At 44.2% G+C, this 19,276-nt stretch overlaps 1 protein-coding gene across 19 annotated transcripts in view; it reads right to left on the reverse strand.

Annotated features, from left to right (window-relative positions):
* The window catches only part of ZNF664 (zinc finger protein 664), a 187,963-nt gene that overhangs the window by 161,012 nt on the left and 7,675 nt on the right, over positions 1-19,276 (reverse strand). Inside the window, exon 3 of one of the 19 annotated variants that reach the window (XM_059408244.1) lies at positions 16,478-16,600. The exons of the other annotated variants lie outside the window; for them this stretch is intronic. The gene's annotated coding sequence lies outside the window, so the exon portion shown is untranslated. The remainder of the gene's footprint in view (positions 1-16,477; positions 16,601-19,276) is intronic. 19 annotated transcript variants of the gene reach the window in all.

Genomic DNA, 19,276 nt, shown 5'->3' on the forward strand with positions numbered 1-19,276 from the left:
AGGGAGTACAGCCCTGCTGATACCCTGCTGACACTCTGATGTCAGACTTCTGGCTTCCAGAATAGAATACATCTCTGCTGGTTTAAGCCGCCCAGTTTGTGGCACTCTGTCACCGCCACAGGAAGCTACAGCCTAGGAAACTTCTAGCTCACGGATATTAACACAAGGACGAGGAATCCTTTCAGTAACATCTTTCCCTCCACTGATCTCTGTCAGGCCCGACAGACACACAATGGGTCTTTGTTTATTCTTTTGGGATGTTGAACGGGGCAGGCTTCTTTCACACTGATCCAAACCCTTTTCACTCGGCTAAAAACCTGGAGTCATTTCACCTTTGCTCACTTTAGAAGAATACGAGCTATATATTTCATTCACATTCTTTTACTCAAGAGATTACATTTCACAGAAAAATCCTTTCCACCAGTTCCCTCTTTGTTTCAACTTTCATCTATAAATGGTACATTTGGTTTTCACCTCTCACCAAAAGTTTCACACGTACGTTTATGCGTGTAGACAACACACACACACACACACACACACACACACACACACCCCGGTAGGCAACATGGTAAAGGAGAGTGAGAATAGGTTTCACCTCTCACCAAAAGTTTCACACGTACATGTGTGTGTGTACACATCCACACCCTCCCCCGCAGTGGGCAACATGGTAAAGGAGAGTGAGCATAGGTTTCATAGCAGACCAGCCTGAGAAGAACATAGCCTGTATCTACTGTGAGCTCCGGGGCCTTGAGAAGAGCTTTAAGCCATTCTTAGCACTACCAAATTACGGTTTTGTGTATGATGGGAAAGAATACTTTCTTAGAATAAAATTTTAAAGTCTCAAATCAAAGGGAAGTGGGTAGGAATGGAAAAGAATGTTCCATCTGGAAAGAAGATAAAATTCAGTCAGGGAAGACTTTATAGTTGAAGCACAGCTTCTGCTGTGGCCAACAAGTCACAGGAGCCTCTCCGCAGTGCCTGGCCAGTGAGGGAACATGGCCCATCCCTGTACAACCAAGACAAAGCCTGACCACGAGTCACGGAATGGAATCGTCTGGGGTGCCCCACAGTATGTGCATGCAAGACTCCCATTCACTTGGCCACGCCACTTCCCTTCCCACAGCAATGATGCTCTCAACATCTCCCTAGCTCACCATAAACTATGTCAAAGAATCACCCAGGAGAGAAGCCAAATACTAGGTACCCTCTAGCGGGTCCAGAGTACAAAAGAGTTCCCGTCTCATCCACAAGGCCTCATTACCAGAAAATACTTTAAAAGGAAAAAAGACTCCACTCTTCCTCTACATACGTCAAACCATGAAAACGTACCATCAACCCAGCAATTTGTCCTAAGAGCATTCTACCTCCAAGACCTTGATTCCCCAAGCACCCCAGCACTCTGCATCCACAAGAGGTTCTCCCCAACCTCAACCCTCCCCTTAAAATGCTCAGCTCACTTAAAGCTACCTTTTACCCCAAGAAGCAGAAATTCCTGCCAACTTCTGTTGTATTACAAAATACACACTTTGTAGCTTTCCCAAATTGAGCAAGTTATCTAAGTCTAAAACTCAATTTCCTCAAATAAAAAGAGAAATAATACTTCTACTTCTATCGCTTAGGGTCATCACAAAAATGAAATAAGACAATGCACAAGTCAAGGCTCGGTAAATACTGTCTTTTTTCTTTCCTCCATCTGCCTGCCTGCTAAACACAGGGAGTGTGCGCGGCTAACTGCTGGCGGCTTCAGGAACTCACACTGCACAGAGTCACGTAATCACCTCCCAGCCGCCACTCCCTTTCCAACTGTACTGTCGCTTCCTGCTAGAGCTACCTCGCCCTCCTAAGTAGCACTGAGGGTCATTAAATCTGGGTGCTCCACCCTCCCCCTGTGAAAGCCCACTCCTCAGGACTCCCCAACACTATTCAGCAGTCTACGTACAAGGACCAGACCTGAGCTTGCCCCAGACTTTCTCTCCTAGTGCCCTGAGGAGTAAAGAACGGAGCTTCCACGTGACCCAGGGATGGTGCCCAGGACAGATGTTCAAGCAATTCCTACTACCATGACCCTCTGGGCTACCAGGCTCTTCGTCTGGCCTTCAATACTATAATCCCTTCTTACCTTAATTTAGCCAGAGCCCTTCTCTGCTGGTAACAATTAACCCTAACTGACAAAGAGCTCTAAATAGCCACCACCAATCTGCACCCACCTCAGTTCTCCCTCTCCAAAGCTTCAAGAGACTGGGATCAACATTTGCATCCTAAAGTAACTGCCTGTGGAAAAGGAAACTTGGCTCTGGAAACTTGATTTCAAAAAGGGATCCATAGACCAGCATTATCAGCCTGGGAACTGGTCAGAAATGCAGAACCTCAGGTCCCAACCCAGACTTATTACTCAAAAACTGCACTTTAGCAGGATCCCCAGGGGACTCTAACCTGAGACTCGAGCACACAGTGAAGCTTATGAAGCAGTGACCCAGAGGATCAATGTAGTTCTTTGCAAGTGCTTGGACAATATCTCATACTCAATGTGAAAATGTTGTTTGTAAACTGTAAGAAAATAAAAAGACCCTACTTGACTTCTAACTCTCCCCAAGAGGACAGGGCCTGACAGTATTATGTGGTGGTTAAATACACAGTGGGCCCGCAGATCACTGCCCAAATCGTATTCCTATCACCATCAGTGTGGTCCCAGACCCTTTCCCAAACTACCAGAGCACCAGCTTCCTGTCTGTGAAACAGGTCTGCAGACCTACCTACTTAGATCACTGGATCTGCAAACAGTCCATTGTCTTCGCCGCCTTCAGCATAACAGATTCGTCTCCCTAGTTATGCTCCCTGTTCATACAGTTCCTAACTACATGAGCTCAGCACCCCCTGACCTAGGGTCATGCTTCTCACAATCTGTAGTAATCATCTCTGTTGATTAATGTCCGTCTAGACATGGGCTCCATGAAGGCAGAACGGAATCCATTTTGCTCACCACCAGGTCACGAGCATATAGCGCTATGCTCATCTCACAGGACACAGCCAAGTGTTGTTGAAGAATAAGTAATCCAGGTGAGTGTCCTGGTCAATGGCTTCAGGTTTTATTTAAACCCTGAGATGGGGAAAATGCTATGAAGATAAATATTGGCTACAGAATGACAAATTCTTTTCCCTAAAGATTCCTCTTTTACCCAATTTCCTAGCTCAGAATACGCTGGGTGTGCTGCGGTAGCCACCTCTTTCCTTCTTCCTTTTTCTCTATCCCTGCCCTCTCCTTCCTCCCACCCAGAAATTTTTAAAGCATGCTCTAAATTGTTTACGTCACCCTTCACATCTTACTCACACCAGGTCTGAGGCTCTTCATACAACATGCTAAGAGCCTAACACCTGGCCCAGTTCATCTGAATACTGCACTCCAGCAGGGCACGAGGGCAAACACTTTCGGGCATCAGGCAGGTAGTAAAAATGTGGGCAGCTGTCCACTTTGAGACATCAGGGCCTACTGGCCCATCCTGGCTTCTCTCCCTTAAAGGCATTCAAATCCTTACAAACAAGAAGACATCAACAGGCTGAAATCAGGCCAAAAGCCATGAGTCCCCTGCAAAAACAAAAAGCAAAAACACTAACTTGTGAGCATGGGATATGGAACAATCTGCCCAGCCTCTTAGAAAAAGTCATCTCAGTCCTTTCCAGTTATTATCCTAGACCAACAGTTCTTAAAATTTTGTCTGAAGGCTCATAAGGGTTCCAAAACCCTTACAAAACAACATCAAAATGATTTTCAGAATAATACAAAGACACGGGTTTTTTTCACTGGCTTTAGATCTGCGCTAAGGATGTGAAAGCATGTGTTGGTAACACTACAGACTCCTTGGCTCCTCACGTGAAACCCTAAGACAAGAGAGATCAAACACTGCTCGCGGTCTTCAGCCTTCATCTCTGTGAACTCAGATTAAGAAAAAAATAAAAGCTTCACTTAAAAATACCCTTGAAAAAGCAATAAAAATAATAAAAATATTAACTTTATTAAATCTAGACCCATTTATTATGCTTATATTAAATACATATACACATATTTTTTAAACTTCTATTTACCATGTCATGTTTAAAATGGGGAAGACAGCAGGTTGCCTAGCAAAGTACAATGGCTGCCTAAGGAAAAGGGAAGAGCACTTACATAACTGAGGTGCAACCTCAACTAGCCTTTTTTCTTGACAAAACGTCATTTTCTACTTGAAAGAATGACTGACAAACTGGTTATGCAGACTGAGATGTTGGGCCCACATTTTGGGTATAGGAAACCACTGACGGTACGTTGCCAGCAGTCAAATCCAAACTTTCAAGTGAAAAATGGGATTTTAGGACCTGTGTGTCTGCCACCATGAACTCTATAGCTTTCCAATATTTGAAGACTTTTCCATCAAGACTAACAGTGATCCTAAAAAATGTGATTTTTTTTTATATTACATATAATGAAATGTGTGAACATTTGCAAGATCCGTGTAACTCAGTGAATCAGTATTTTCCAAATGACCAATGTGTTAGTTAATAAAATCATCACAGGTAAAACATCTGTTCGAAGTCCAAGAGAGACCAATAGGTTTTACTCTATTAGAGTACAAAAAGTTCACTGATAATGGTTTCCGATGATGTTGCAACTAATCTTTACAAACCGACCACTTGTCGAGTTTTAGTGTTGTACACAAATGAACTACAATTATCTGAAAAAGCTACCAAAATCCCATTTCCAACCATGTTATCTGTGCGAGGCCAGATGTCTTCAAGCTACTTCAACCAAAACAACAAACTCAAAGAGTCTCTGAATACAGAAGGAGATGCCTTCAACTTAAGCCTCATTATGAAGAACACTTGTGAAAATGTAAACATTGCCACTCCTCCCACTACACGTTTTTAGGGGGTTTCTTTTTTAAGACAATAGCTGTTTTTCATAAAAATGTCATCTGTGTTAACCCATAATGTCTTTATCCTTTTTAAATAAATTAGTTGAATATTTTTGAAAAATTTTGGTTTTCATTTCTATTTATGGCAAATGTCAATGCCTCTAAACCACACGAACAAAAAGCTCTTTGGGGTCCTTAGTAACACATTTTTAAGTGTAAAAGGATTCAGAGACCAAAAGGGAGTTGAGATTCCACATTAAACATTTTTATTTTAAAGCCTGAAAGTACATGAACAAATGGTAAGGGGAACACTTGTGTTAGTAATTTCCATCATCAGCCATTGTTATTACTGAAGTAAGAAAAACGCCCCCCATGCTCCTCCACAATAATTCCAAAGTCAAGTTTTACACGAGAACTAAAAGATGAACACCACAGGAAATAACTCTCTACACAGAGAGGCGTTTTATGAAGGATTCAGAAATTAACCCATTAGGAAGCAATCCACTCGTGTGTTCCTGTAAGACCTTGATTTCCAGGTCCAAGGCCGCAAAATTCTATCATGTTATTCCCCCTGGACATAATGGATGCCCCTGTTCGTGGAGAGAGAGCATGGCACATATTCCCAGCTTGGTTAGGAACTCCTCCTCCTCACAATTATCAGGAAGTGCCAGAAATCAACTCCATCAGATATTAACTTGGCAGTGGTACAACTCCAAGGGAAGGGATAGCTCTGCTTAGCCTTTTTCTACAGGCTTTGGCACAAAAAATGTAAGCGGAAAGGCCATTTAGGTCCCTGGTGCCTGCATGCTGCCAAGTAACAGGACTAAGAGATTGTTTGTTCTGTTCAAGGCCAGAGGTCTGGGCACACGACAGAAGCAGTACCTACCTCCTCGCTAATCTCTACTATACCTTCCGAAAATGCCGGTCTACAGTACACGTAACAGGCTAGAGGAAGACTTAGATGCTCAGGCCACACAGAGACCCCATCGACTTCCTTTACCTAGCTGTCTGTCTTAGCATGACTCAGTTCCATCAGTCACTTAGAACTCATTGGTTGGACTGTGGAACGCCAAACCCATTCTATTCAGCTTTACCATCACCATCCGTCCTGGAATAGAACATGCCAGTGGCCTGGAAGACACCGGTTCTGGCTGCCCAGGGCAGGCTCACGGTCCCAACAGGCCCTTCGTACTTATACTTCATACTTACTCTAGGACCCCACGGTTCCAGATACTAGAGTTCTTTCTCCTCATTACAGTCCCTCTGCTTGGACCCTGGGCCACCTCAGCGGTAAGAGGTCACAAAGCCCCACTCTGTGAGGTGCTAGCCCTCTCATCGGGAGGCTTCAGAAAGCCTCTGAAGACCAGTCCACCGCGTTTCCCTGAGCACTCCAGAGCGGTCACTGAGGCCTCTGGCTGGCGTACTCCTCGCACTTCTTCACCTGCCCTAGCTGACAACACCCCAGAAGGCCCAAATGCCAGGCCACTTTTCTGAGACGTGCTTCTCACTCCAAGACGTGAACACAGGTTTCCTCACTTCCTGGGGTAACTTCAGCAACCAGAAGCTGGAGGGCGTCAAAGCTGAGAGAGTTTCACCCACAGCGGTCCAGGCAGTCACCCGTAACTGCCGGGTCTAAATCTCCTGTGGCCAAAGCCTTCCACATCAGAATGCGAGCCTCAGGGCATGTTCCAGGCTTCTATTCGCCCAAAGGCCTGTCCGGACACTCAGTATGGCATCCAGTCACTGGAGCACCAGGCACCTTTGAAAGTTGGAGTGACCTCAAAGCAGGGCCCTCCTGTAGTCCATCAGTCTTTGGCCACTGGCTGCCACCCATGTAGTATCCTAGTAACATGCCTGACCAGTGTTCAAGGGCCCCTCTACCTGGCGCTCAAGTAGCAGCTAGCATCTCCTGCATACACTACTGATAACCACTGACCTCGATGACTTATGGGATAATTCCCCACAAAAACAGTGGTAGCGTTTATGTCACTTCTGACGCCCTTCTGTTTCCTTGCCACCAGCTGACTAGAAGAGACTCCAATCCAATGTGACTCCTGAACACGAAGAGAATCCCGGACAATGGCCACTTCGGCCACTTCCCCACTATCTCTTGAGGAGGCCACCTTGTCCCTACCCTTGGCCACTTTGCTACTCGGGGCCCCAAGTACCTCAGCTCCTCCCTTCCTCTGCCCCCCTTCTGTCCTCACCCCTCATTTCTGCCCACACTTGACAAGCCCCACATGTCAAAAGTCTGAGGTTCCCTGACCTCTCCTTCATGAAATTCAAAGGCTAATGATGTGGGCTCTCTGTTTTAATGAGATACAGGGAAGACAATGTTTTCACTTTGTCCCCCAGACAACTGCTTTTCTTATGACTTGGCCTAATGAGTCCTAATGGAGAAAAGGAAAAGACAAAAGAAGCCATGTGTGATTTTTCTCTAACTGGAAAGTACCACAAAGACTATAAAATTAGGTCCAGGGACGGGCAACAGTGTGTGTGGACGGAATGATGCCAGGTTTTTTTTTCTGAGAAGGGTAATTACATGTGTCATTAAGGCGATAAAGGAAGACACAGGTAGCATTCCCAGCTTTCTTTCACCCAAGTCCTCCCACAAAAATGGCCTATGGAATGACACAGCTGGGTGGAGGCCCTAGCTCTAGCCCTTGCTAGGCGATCATGTCTGATCTCAGACTGATCTGTAAAAATATGGATAATGATGTCTATTAACGCTTTGCTGTGATAATTAAAGAAGATGATAAATGTGAAAGTACCTATCAGAGTGCCCACAGCATAGCTGAGGCTAAATAAATACGAGTTTCCTTATCTCCCTCATTTTCATTAGCACATGACACATCCGTCCCTGCCAAGATCACCACCTCACAGGCAAGGGCTTCCTGAGGCTAGAGGGCCACCTCCCTGTAATTAGGGCTCCTCCTCTGTTCACAGTGGAGTGCTGCTTTCTTACCTCCGTGCCTGTCTCCTGTACCTGCTGGTTTCTGCCCCGCAGCTTTTTTCTTGAACCTCGACTCATAGGACTATTTTAAAATGCATCTGACTTCAGTGACAGTGTGGACATACTACTTTTGACTTACAAGTGACTTCAGTGACAGTCCACAGTGTGGACATACTGCTTTCTTCCTGCTCTTCAACTCTGCACACAGAAACCCTGGAGCAATGGGACAGAGGGTGACCCGCTCCAGTGATGGCCTCTATGGGAATACCACATAGAAGGCACATTTATCTTATCCATCTAGCCAATGTGTAACACATACATTAGGAATCATAATGGTTTGGTGGGTAGAACACTGGACTTGCAGGCAAGTCTGAAGCTCATATTCTTGATGTGACACTAAATGGCATTTTGTCACAGGTCATCTGGCCTCATCAGCCTCAGTTTACTCACCGGTGAAGTGTTAAGCCATGCAGATGCTCCCTCTCACTGTCAACTCCCGGGGGTTACATGCCACCCTCAGGAAGGAGGAGCACTGATGGGGGCATCAAAAGAAAGTGCTATCGGGGCGCCTGGGTGGCTCAGTTGGTTGGGCGACTGCCTTCGGCTCAGGTCATGATCCCGGAGTCCTGGGATCGAGTCCCACATCAGACTCCCCGCTCAGCAGGGAGTCTGCTTCTCCCACTGACCTCTCTCCTCTCATGCTCGCTTGCACTCTCTCTCTCAAATAAATAAATAAAATCATTAAAAAAAAAAAAAGAAAGAAAGAAAGTGCTATCTTTCCTGGACACAACGAGGACACCTACAGAGAGTCAAAGCACTCTAAGCCCTACGGAATGTAAGCAAATGGTCTCCTGCCTGATTCATCTGCCTCTCCCTGCCCCTCTCCCTTTGGCTGTTTCTGTTGGATCTGGCTTCCTCAAGGGAGCAGTCTTTCACAGCTGAGCCCAGAGACAACTTCAGCTCTGAGTACAAGCAGAGCTGCCCAGGGGCAGGAAGCAAGCACAGAAAGCTCAAGTCAGACAAGCCCAAATTCTTGGTGACAATGACTCTCTTTATGAAACTTGCTTTCTCCCTGTACTATTGGGTAGTACAGTAGTAAGACCCAAAGGGACAAAATCCATGTCCAGGCCCTGGAGAGAAAGAAAGAGAGACTGGAAAGCTCAAGATACCCTCAGGTAAAGGCAAGGAAATGCCCGGGGGCCACACAGGGCTCAGCCTGGGCAACTAAAGGAAGGACAAAGACACACCGGACCCAGGAGGTCGCAACAGAAACAAAATGTGGGTTTCAGCAAGATCGCCTCAGTGACACCTGGAATGGAAGTGTCACTGTAGTGTGCCAATCAAAAAGTTAGGGATTTGGAATTCTGGCTATTTTCTTAAACATATATTTTTTTAATTGTGGTAAAAAAATGCATAACGAAAGGTACTGCCTTAACCATTTTCAAGTGAACAATTCAGTAGTGTTAAGAATATTCATATTATCGTGAAACTGGTCTCAGGAACTTCATCTTACAAACTGGAACTCTGTCCCCCCAAACAATAATCTCCCCCTGCCAAGCCCTAGAAACCACTAGAGTCTACTTTCATTCTCCATGAACTGGACTATTTTAGAAATCTCGGATTTCTAGCCATTTTCATATCTGACTCACAACTCATAAATTGTATCATTTGGCAAGCCAAAGTAACCTATACAGGGAAGACATATTTATAAAGAAGGCTCACTGAGGAAGCATAAAGTCAAGAGCAGCTGACATCTTGTAGTGAAAGAATCATACAAAGATAACAATAATCCTAAAATAGGATAAGATCTGGCAATTAGAAATCAGGATTCGCATGCACTGAAATTTCTCAATACCCCAAGCTCAAATAGGGACAGGGAATGGTTACAACAAACAATGTAGAACATCATGGTGTTCAGGCTTTTACTTGGTAGGACTGGCACTGATGGGTGATCAGTATTACTTCTAGAAACATATGCTAGTAAAGACTAATACTAAATTTAGCCAGTGGTCTCAGCAAACAGACTTCTATGTTCTCCAGGCAGAAATATGCACAGGACTGAACTAGAAATGCAAAACGCATAAACAATTCATTAGCTAGGCCTGTGACTCCGGTTCCTGATGCAGCATTTCATAGGCTAGGCTAGAGCCCATGGAAGACTCCTTTTCCCTTTATCAGTGGTAACCTTGAGCTTCAGGTCACAGTAAGTACTATCATGAATAGAAGAAACGGATAAGATACTAGACCTGTACCTTAAGTCTTACCACCCATAATAAAGAAGACTGGCGGAGGGTACCCCAGTCCAGCATAGGACAGAACTAAGCCAGAAAGAGATACAAAGACCATCTGTGACTCTATTAGGCTTCCACATAGGGCAGTCGCCTGCAAGTCCATCAAACACAGAGGGGGAAAGAGAGAAGAGGGCGAGCTAGGTGGGCCCTTCCATGTAGGAGTTGCCCCAGTCTTACACTCTGGCCATGTACAACCAACAAGGAGAAAAATACCACCCATCCCTGTGAGCTTAACATTTTAACTAGGCACAGTGACTAGGCCAACTGGAATAGAGGCCACTGAAGGGCCCTTACCTGACCAAATCAATTCTCCTTATGTGGCAGGGAAGTAAGATCAGGGTTAGGAGAAACCCAGAAGCTGAGAAGTTAGCCTTTATTGATAGGGGCTCTCCTTTCTTTTGCTTCCCAGCTGTGCATGGGAGTGATGTAAAAGCTTATGATGTGTATGAACCACAGAGACCCAGACTGCATGTTCCACTGGAATATTCTAGATTTCAGCAATGACCAAATAAAGATAAACAAATACCTATCCTTGTCTCCTTGAGTTGAAGAGGACGAAAAACCATTAAAAAATTATCACAAATTTGGGGCGCCTGGGTGGCTCAGTGGGTTAAAGCCTTTGCCTTTGGCTCAGGCGTCCTCAGGATCCCAGAGTCCTGGGATCAAGCCCCGCATCGGGCTCTCTGCTCACTGGGGAGCCTGCTTTTCCTCCTCTCTCTCTCTCTCTGCCTGCCTCTCTGCCTACTTGTGATCTCTCTCTGTCAAATAAATAAATAAAATCTTTTTAAAAAAATTATCACAAATTCAAAGGCTCAAAAGGACATAAAGGAAAAAAACGCTTGGCTGGAAACAATGGCATTCAGAATCAAATTCACACAATGACTTAAAACCGTAAGTCAAGGGTGAGAGGATTTTCAGAAAATCGTATTTAAGGAGAAGCCTATTGCTGTTCAGGCTTTGGGAAAAACACCAGAAACTTAAAGAATAACAAACTCCACTTAAAAACAAGTGCTGCTATCTCAGTGAAGGAAGGAACAGTGGGGAGAGAAAAACAAGATGGCTTCAGGTTTCTGGTCTAGAGGCCTCCAAGACAGCAAAGGAAAACAGCATGGCAGAGAGAGACTATAATAATCACAGTTCATGTGAAAAAAAGCAAGCCAGACCTCAGAGGAACAAAGAACTCAAATGGGACAAAGGTGTTTCTGCTGTGTTTAGAGATAAGGAAAGCGCCCAAGGTCTCGGAAATTCAACGCCAGATACAGGCAAGAGTTTGGGGACAACTAGGAGCTTGAGGAGCTTCCTCCTTGTTGAGCCCAAAGGGCACATGCTTAGAAGAAACTCCAGAGAGAGCGCTGGTTTAGAGAAACTTGAGGGGGATTTTCCATCTGGGAAAAAGTAGTGAAACAAGGAGAAAACTTAGCATAGTGACAAGAGTCAAAACCCCCAAGACATTCCAGAAAAAGAGACAGAGGAGGGGCCACAGTGGATGGCTAAAGGGCTTAGGATCCTCAAGGAAACCGAAGAAAAAAGTTCTATATTATTAAAAATTCAGGATCATAAAGTTTTTTGAATAACTGGCTCAGAATACAAGTATCCTCACTTATATATGGGATTCATATAAATGTATGGGATTCGAGGTATATATGGTCAAAGAGAAAATGGGAAAACCTGAGAAACCCTTGAAAGAAGAATCCAAGTTATTAGTTCACTCCAAGCTATTACAGTTAGCCTCTGATAGGAATTTATCCAAACTGAATTTTAGGTCCATAGATATTGGATCCTGGATGTAAGTGACTTGGAAAGGCTGGAATCTGAGTGGGTCTACGATCAGTACTGGTTTTTCACCACTTGTCAGTAAGCCGAACACTGAAGGAGCACAGACTGGAGCCAGGCTGAGCAGGCTGGTACCCTGGCTTTACCACACATTAGCTCTGAGCCCTTCACCTAAGAGGTTAAGAATGCAATTAGCAGAGATAGTGAAGGCTGCTGACCTTGCAAGGTAATCTTCTGAGGTAGTTTAAGCATTAAATAAGTTAATGCATGACAAGGACAGAAATGAGTGCACGGAAATTTGTAAAGGCCCAATAAGGATCAGCTATCATTATCATGGCTTTACTTGTTCCACCTACTACCTCCCTCTCTGTTAGACTCCGTAACTGCTGAGTAGTCTGGCTATAGATTTCAACACCTATTAATTTGCAATTTGTATTTTTTACTAACATATAATGTATTATTTGTTTCAGGGGTACAGGTCTGTGATTCATTAGCCTTACACAATTCATAGTGCCTATTTTTAAATTTGAGGAACACCTCTTTTCCTCGGGAAGTCTGATGACCTATTAAAGGCACTGATCAAACTGCTGCCATGTTGACATTCAGACCTAACATTTAGTTGTTTTAAATTTCATGCATCTGGGGATGCTGCTAAATTACTGTATGCCTATATAGCTTCCTGGATCCTTGGGGGAAAGGAAGTATATGCATGACATGAGGTTAGAATTACCCAACTTTTCTAACAGCTGTCTGAAGTAGCTGTATTATTTTCAGCAGAAATCACTAACATGAGAAATAGAATCCTGCAGATCGTCCTGAATGACCCTGCAATGTCAGAGTCTGAATAAAAGAGGAGGAAAATGGAAAAGTGAAAATGCTTCCAATATATTTAGTGATTTTAGTTTTTCTATGGAAACAAAAGGTTGACTTAGAATGAAGGCTATTAACAGGGCTTTGAAGGGCAGGAATACATTTGGAAGAATTTCAAATGGTTTTGATATTAGGCCAGGTTTTTTCTTCCTTACTGAACTACCCATGCCAATCATGGTGTCTATGAGCCTGCAAACCCTGCCAACAGGAATGGTCTCGGCTTTCAGGGAAGGCCCAGGCTGCAGTGGACCCCACGACCACTCCTCTTCACCTCTCCATTGCCTCTTAGACCAAGTTCAGACACCTGACCCAAGAGCTTAACAGTGGCTTATAACAATAAAAGCAACAACCACGTCAGATTCCCAACCTCTTTCTCAGGAAGCTAAATTCTGAGAATGAGGTGATCAGCCATAAGGTACAGCTGAAAGGTCACGAAGTACACAGGAACCAGAGAGGTCACGAGGAAACAATCTCTCTAAGTCAGAGAAAAGACTGAGGGAGAAGGGAAAAGTAAGCCAGATGCAGCAAGAGGGAAAAGACAAAGCAAAGAGAGCCACCTTGAGAGGTCCCACTGTCCATGGGAAAGACCATGGCTTGTCCCCGAGCCGCCAGAGCTCCTGAGGTTTTCAGTCCAGGTGCGTCCTTGCACCAGGTTTTACAAAATGGTCTGAATGGATCTCTGTTCCTTGCAACAAAAAACAGCTAACTTGAAACAGGTACTTCAGCTCCCCTGAGGATGGATCTTCCCCAGAGGGCAGTTGGGTGCCTCCAACAAACAAGATTCCTGGCCAGTCCACCCTGCCAGACGTGCCTAGACATTCCAGCAGAACAGGGGTGTCTCATCCCTTAGGTGCCCTCAGCAGCGGACAGTCCCTAGGGCTTATGAGCATCTCAAGGGCCTATGGAAATGCTGAGACCTGAAAAAAGTATTTATTGGATCCAAAATATGCGAAGAAAATTATAACATCAAAGTTAATAAATGTTTAAAGTCCTCTACTGGTCAAATGAAGCTTAACTCACAGTTCTGTAAAAGCTAATTTTGTGTGGGACCTGGGTGCAATTTTAATGTCTGCTACATGACATGGTAAAGGCTGCCAGAGAGAAGAGTGTGGAGGCCTTCCATGGTCTACAAACCAGTCCCACAGCAGTGGACATGTCTGGGCTTAAGTTGGGACCTACTCACCCTACCCCTTGTATATGCCTATGACTAAATATTATGCCCTACCACTCGAAACTCAGTACTCTGAACTTAGAAATCACCCTCCCTCCCGAATTTAAACATACTCTAATGCTTCTGATATCAGGAATCTATTTTCTTTCCTTAAAATTTTATAAAACTGAAGATAAGCCTCCTGTTAGTTTTTCCAAAAATGGAAAAATGTTATTCGTGATTGCAAATGGTCCTGCACATTTAAAGGATTCAACTTCTGACACTTTTCAGAATAATCAGTCAAAAGTTGGTCACATGTATTGCCTCTCCTTATACAAGAGCCCCCCTGAGTGTCGCGAACAGACCTACACACTCTCTCCCACTTAGATTCTCAATCTGTTCTCAAAACTATTTTCTAATAGGTGGCAGCATATAAGTTATACAAAATTTAAATCTTATACCTGTAAAAGCGAAAACCAAGTATGACTGTTTTTCTAGAGTAACTGTAACTGTTAACTGGCTGTACCCACAAAAGTCCCCATCTTCTCTCCGGAGTGCCTCTGGCCTGCCGCGCTAGGCCCAGGTCACTCTTCTCACTTCCACGGCTCAGACTAACCCACAATCATCTACACATTCTGTTTCCGCTCCTGGGCACCCTCCTTTCCCTGTCTGCCCCACCCCACCCAAGGCTCCAATACTTCTACATACAAAACTGCTCTCAAAATGGTGATCTCCTTGTTAGACCACTGGGCCACTCCTCACAATTCAGACTCCTGCTTCATCCAAGTCTCTTTGGTCCCCGATCCTGGCACTCATTCACCTCCCCTCAGGCCTTACTGAGGGCAAGGACTGTTTCTTTCAGTCTGATGGGCTAAACACAAGTATCCTAGAAAGGTGTGCCCTGAATCAACCACCTGCTGGGCTCACTGAAGACCATTTCCATGATAATTCCACATTCTCTTGGACCAGTCCTGTCTTCTAGGGCCTGTATTTCCCACTGCCTAAGGAATATTTCCCCATCACCCCACAAAGAATTAAAAATGATTTGCCACCTTCCAAGTCCATATGAAAGGCAACGTCCTCCCTCAACAACTATCTCAGGCTAGTAACTTTAAAGCCAGCTCTCTCTATTCCCAATCCCTACACATCTTTCAACTTTGTCTTCCCTCTGCTTGATTTTCCTCCATTACTTAAATGCAATGCAAAGTCTCTTCTATCTTAAAGAAAACCAGTATTAATCCCACACCTTCTTTAGCTGTCACATACTCTTTCTCTCCCATTTCCCTATGGAAACATCTTAAAGACTTATTTTCCTGATTTCTACAACTTCACTTCCCATTCATTCCTCAACCCACCGCCACACCACTCAAGCTCCTCTTGGCCAAACTCAAGGGCATCTGTAAATCTTTACCTCACTGAACACCACCAACCACACTCATTTGGCTCCCTTCTGCCTCTGCCACATAACCCTTACACTCAGTCAGCCTGGAGAGGTCCTGCTCGTCCATAAATACTGGTATTCTCATGGGCTCCATCTCAGCTCTCCTGTGCTCCCGATTTATATTCACCCCAGTTTAACCATCTAGACCACTGGTACTCCACTGGGGCCGTTCAAGAAAACCATTTTTAGGAGTATGGGTTTAAACCATTCATAATGCCTCCAGAGGGCACTCAAACACTTGCTCAGAAACGTTCATGGATATTTGCACAAAGGTATTAGAACCCAAAGTGAATCTCACAGTGGATAATGACTACCTCTAACAAGATGCCAAACATCATAAAGACTTGTACAACCTGCAGGTTCCCTGATTTTGTGAGCTGGAGGTTTATCACGAGGGTCTATTTCTGTCCCTAACATAGAGATGCAGTAATACTGAATATTGGTTAATTGGAAAACCTGACACGTTTGCTAGCCGACGCCAAGTAATATCAATCAGTGAAATATTCTTAAATCCTATCAACCTTAATCCTAACATGTTTGAAATGGACACCTAAAAATAATCTGAAAGCCAGAGAGACATAATGGAGTTTACTCACAGAAATAAAAGGGGTTCAGATTTTTTTATGAATTGTTTTATCATTTACCTAACAGGCAGAATTTATAATCTTTGGGACAGAGGTTTGCTCTGGCCATAACAAGGGCCGAAAACTCCATGACAATACCATGGTAGGCACTGCAAAATAAGATGTGGAAATAAGCTATGATTATTTTATGAACTTGCGGGTATAAAAAATAAATGAGCTCTAGAATAGCTTTACTGAATTTCCTAAAGCATATCAGGTGACGTGAGAGACACTGCAAATTCCAGAGTTAGAATAAAGGCTTAGAAATGCTTTAGTGAAATTGCAGTGCAAAACAATAAAAAAAAAAAATTACTGCTTTTTAAACTTTAAATGCTCTGACACAACTCCAAAATTAATTTCATTTTTTTGAAAATCTCTTTTCCTCCAATTTCTGTACAAACTAAACTGACCATAGCCACTAGTTATCCACCTAGTTTCACCCGTTATCCCTTCATCATATCTCTGAGCCATTTAAAATGACTGTTCTCACCCATTCTGGGAACTTCCTCCTCAGCTGCCAGGATTCTGCACTCTCACGAGCTCCCTCTGTAGCCGCTGCCTGGCCAGCCCCCCAGGCTCAGGTACGCAACGAGGCAAATCAGCTCCGCTGGCACTGCGACAGTGAACAGTGAACTCTCAGATTCTCTCTCCTGAGAATTTAGAACTGGGAAGTGGAAAGGCTGAATCTGTGAACTGGCAGGGGTTACAGACTCAGGAGAGCCAAGGCAGAGAGAGCAGCTGCAGACTCCTGTCAACTTTCCAGAACTAGTGTGCTCCAGGCAAGAAACCACCTTGGATGCCATGGAGACCTCCTCAGAAATCCCCCTTCACTTAAGCCATTTCAAATGGGTTTTTTCAACCACCAAATGGTCTCTGATGAAGACATGCTCCTTCCACTCTAATAACTTCTTCTGTAGGCACATTCTCCACTACCTTTTCCCTCAATGCCCACAAGATGCAGCTCTGCTTTGAGCTGCTTCTCGTTCTGCCCCACAGGTTCTCACCCACTCCCGTGGCTGCCGCACCAGCCACGCGGCAAGCACACTGTGAATGATTCTCAGGTCTCCTGCCACACTTCCGCTGTAGACTAAATGTGTGCACCACCACCCCAAATTCATATACTGAAACCCAACACCCAATGTGATGGTATTAGAAGTGGGGCCTTTGAAAGGTGACTGGCTCATGAGGGTGGAGCCCTCATGAGGAGATTAGTGCTCTTTTACAAGAGACCCTACTCCTTCTGCCACCAAGGACACAGGGAGAGGATGGCAACCTGTGAATGAGGAAGTGGGCCCTCAACCAGACACTGAATCTGCCAGACCTTGATCTTGGACTTCCCACTTCCAAAACTGAGATGGAACAAATGTGTGTTGTTGTATCTACCCAATCTGGGCTAGTTTTGTGATAGCAGCCTGAATGGACTAAGACAACTTCTAATGGTGAGGTGAGCACTTCCAGCTGCGTGTCTGCCCCTGTATGGGCTGCCTCCATGTGGAAAGGACCAGTTTGTCCACATCAACAGAGAGCACTCCAGTCAGTCATGTACTGACAACAAGAGCACTAACACTCTTCAGAGAAACCACCACCTGCTCAGACTGGCAGAGTCTAGTCCAAAAGACAATTACAATATTACCAAAAAAGTTAAGCTCATGCAATCTTATATAACTCCATGTAACAGGCATCAACGGTCCAGTCTAACCCAGACACGTATTTCCTAATCTTAAACCACTTATAACTCTATAATTATACTCCAAAAAAATTTTACCACATAGAAACACTGATTTTAATAATGAACTTGTGCACAGTGCCCAGTCATTCATGTATCAAAGCATATAGATGCACATAAAATCCTCCTCAGCTAACTACACACCTGTCCTATAAGCCTTTTACACTCAGCATGTCCAAAACCCAATCTGTTATCTCTTCACCAAAGCCAACTATACTCTCAACTACAGGAAATGGGTCCACCAGCCCCTCAGCTGCCTGAGCCAGAAACCTGGTGATCAGTCCCCCTCCTCCCCCCTTCATGAAGGCCTGTCTACTTTATCTCCTCAGTGTCACCTGAATTTATTCTCCCTACCTATGCTGTCTCAGCTGTAATTCGGGCCACTGTCATCTTCTCCTATAAAAGCCTCTAGTCTTGCCTCCCTCTAATCCACTATCCACAATGTAATCTTTCTAAAATGTAAAAGGGACTGCTATTACCCAGCTTAAAGTTCTTCAAAGGGTCCCATTAACTTTCAGGGTAATTTCCACATTTATTCATGTGGTTTTTAAACTTTGAACAATGTTAGTTCCTACTTATCTCTCTCGGTTCGTCTCTCACCACTACCCACTCCAATTCTAGCTCTAGCCAAACCAAACACCTTCAAACTCCCCAGGTCTTAATTGCTACTTCACCTTGACTCCTGTGCTCTCCTCCCCACACTCCTTTTACCTCCAGGCCTTTACACTAACTGTTCCCTTTGTTTACCTTCAGGGCCCACCTCAGATATCACTTCCTCTGGGAAGCAATCCCTCACTTTCACCCCTACACTCAAATTTGGATTATGTGCGAGGTCTTTCCATGTGTTCCCAGAGCCCTTACGTGTCCTGTAATGCACCTCTTCTATCACACTTACTTGGATTTGTCCACTAAAGCACATGCCACAATAACACTTGGTAAGGAATTGAACCCACGTGCCCTGATGATAACCTCGCCTACACTGCATGTTCCCAGGTACCCTGAGCTCCACTCTGCAGGCTTTGCACCGTAGCCATACTCTCGATGCTTCTGCCTGTGGTCTAGCTGGCTAAGCCCTCCTCATCCTGAAAGACTCAGGAAAATACAACTTGCTCCATGACCAAATCTGTGCATTCGAAACACTGGAGTTAGCAAGAAAAGAAATCCCACAGCCCATGTTCAAGTTTCTGCATTTATTCTACAGACAGAATATTTGAAAATGAGAACTACTTTTATTGTGCATATTGCTAGAACCAATTTTCCTCCAAATACTGAAAGCAGCAAAATTCATTCAAATTTATTCCAAATGCATCACTCAAAAATGTTCAAATACTAGTTTTTAGAGTACATTTTAGAGTATGCTTTAACATATGATAGGGCTTGCCTATTTCTAAAAGCGCACATACCTATTAACCACACAACTAACCTATGTCCTATATATACTTTTAAAAGTAAATATTCCAATATAAATGTTAATACATATAATTCTAGAAAATATAAAAAAGGTTTAAATCACAATGCTATATCACCCAAAGTCCATAATTTTTAAGATTTTCATCTAATTTC

The sequence above is a fragment of the Mustela nigripes genome, chromosome 8 (assembly GCF_022355385.1).
Source record: "Mustela nigripes isolate SB6536 chromosome 8, MUSNIG.SB6536, whole genome shotgun sequence".
Classification (NCBI taxonomy): Eukaryota; Metazoa; Chordata; class Mammalia; order Carnivora; family Mustelidae; genus Mustela; species Mustela nigripes.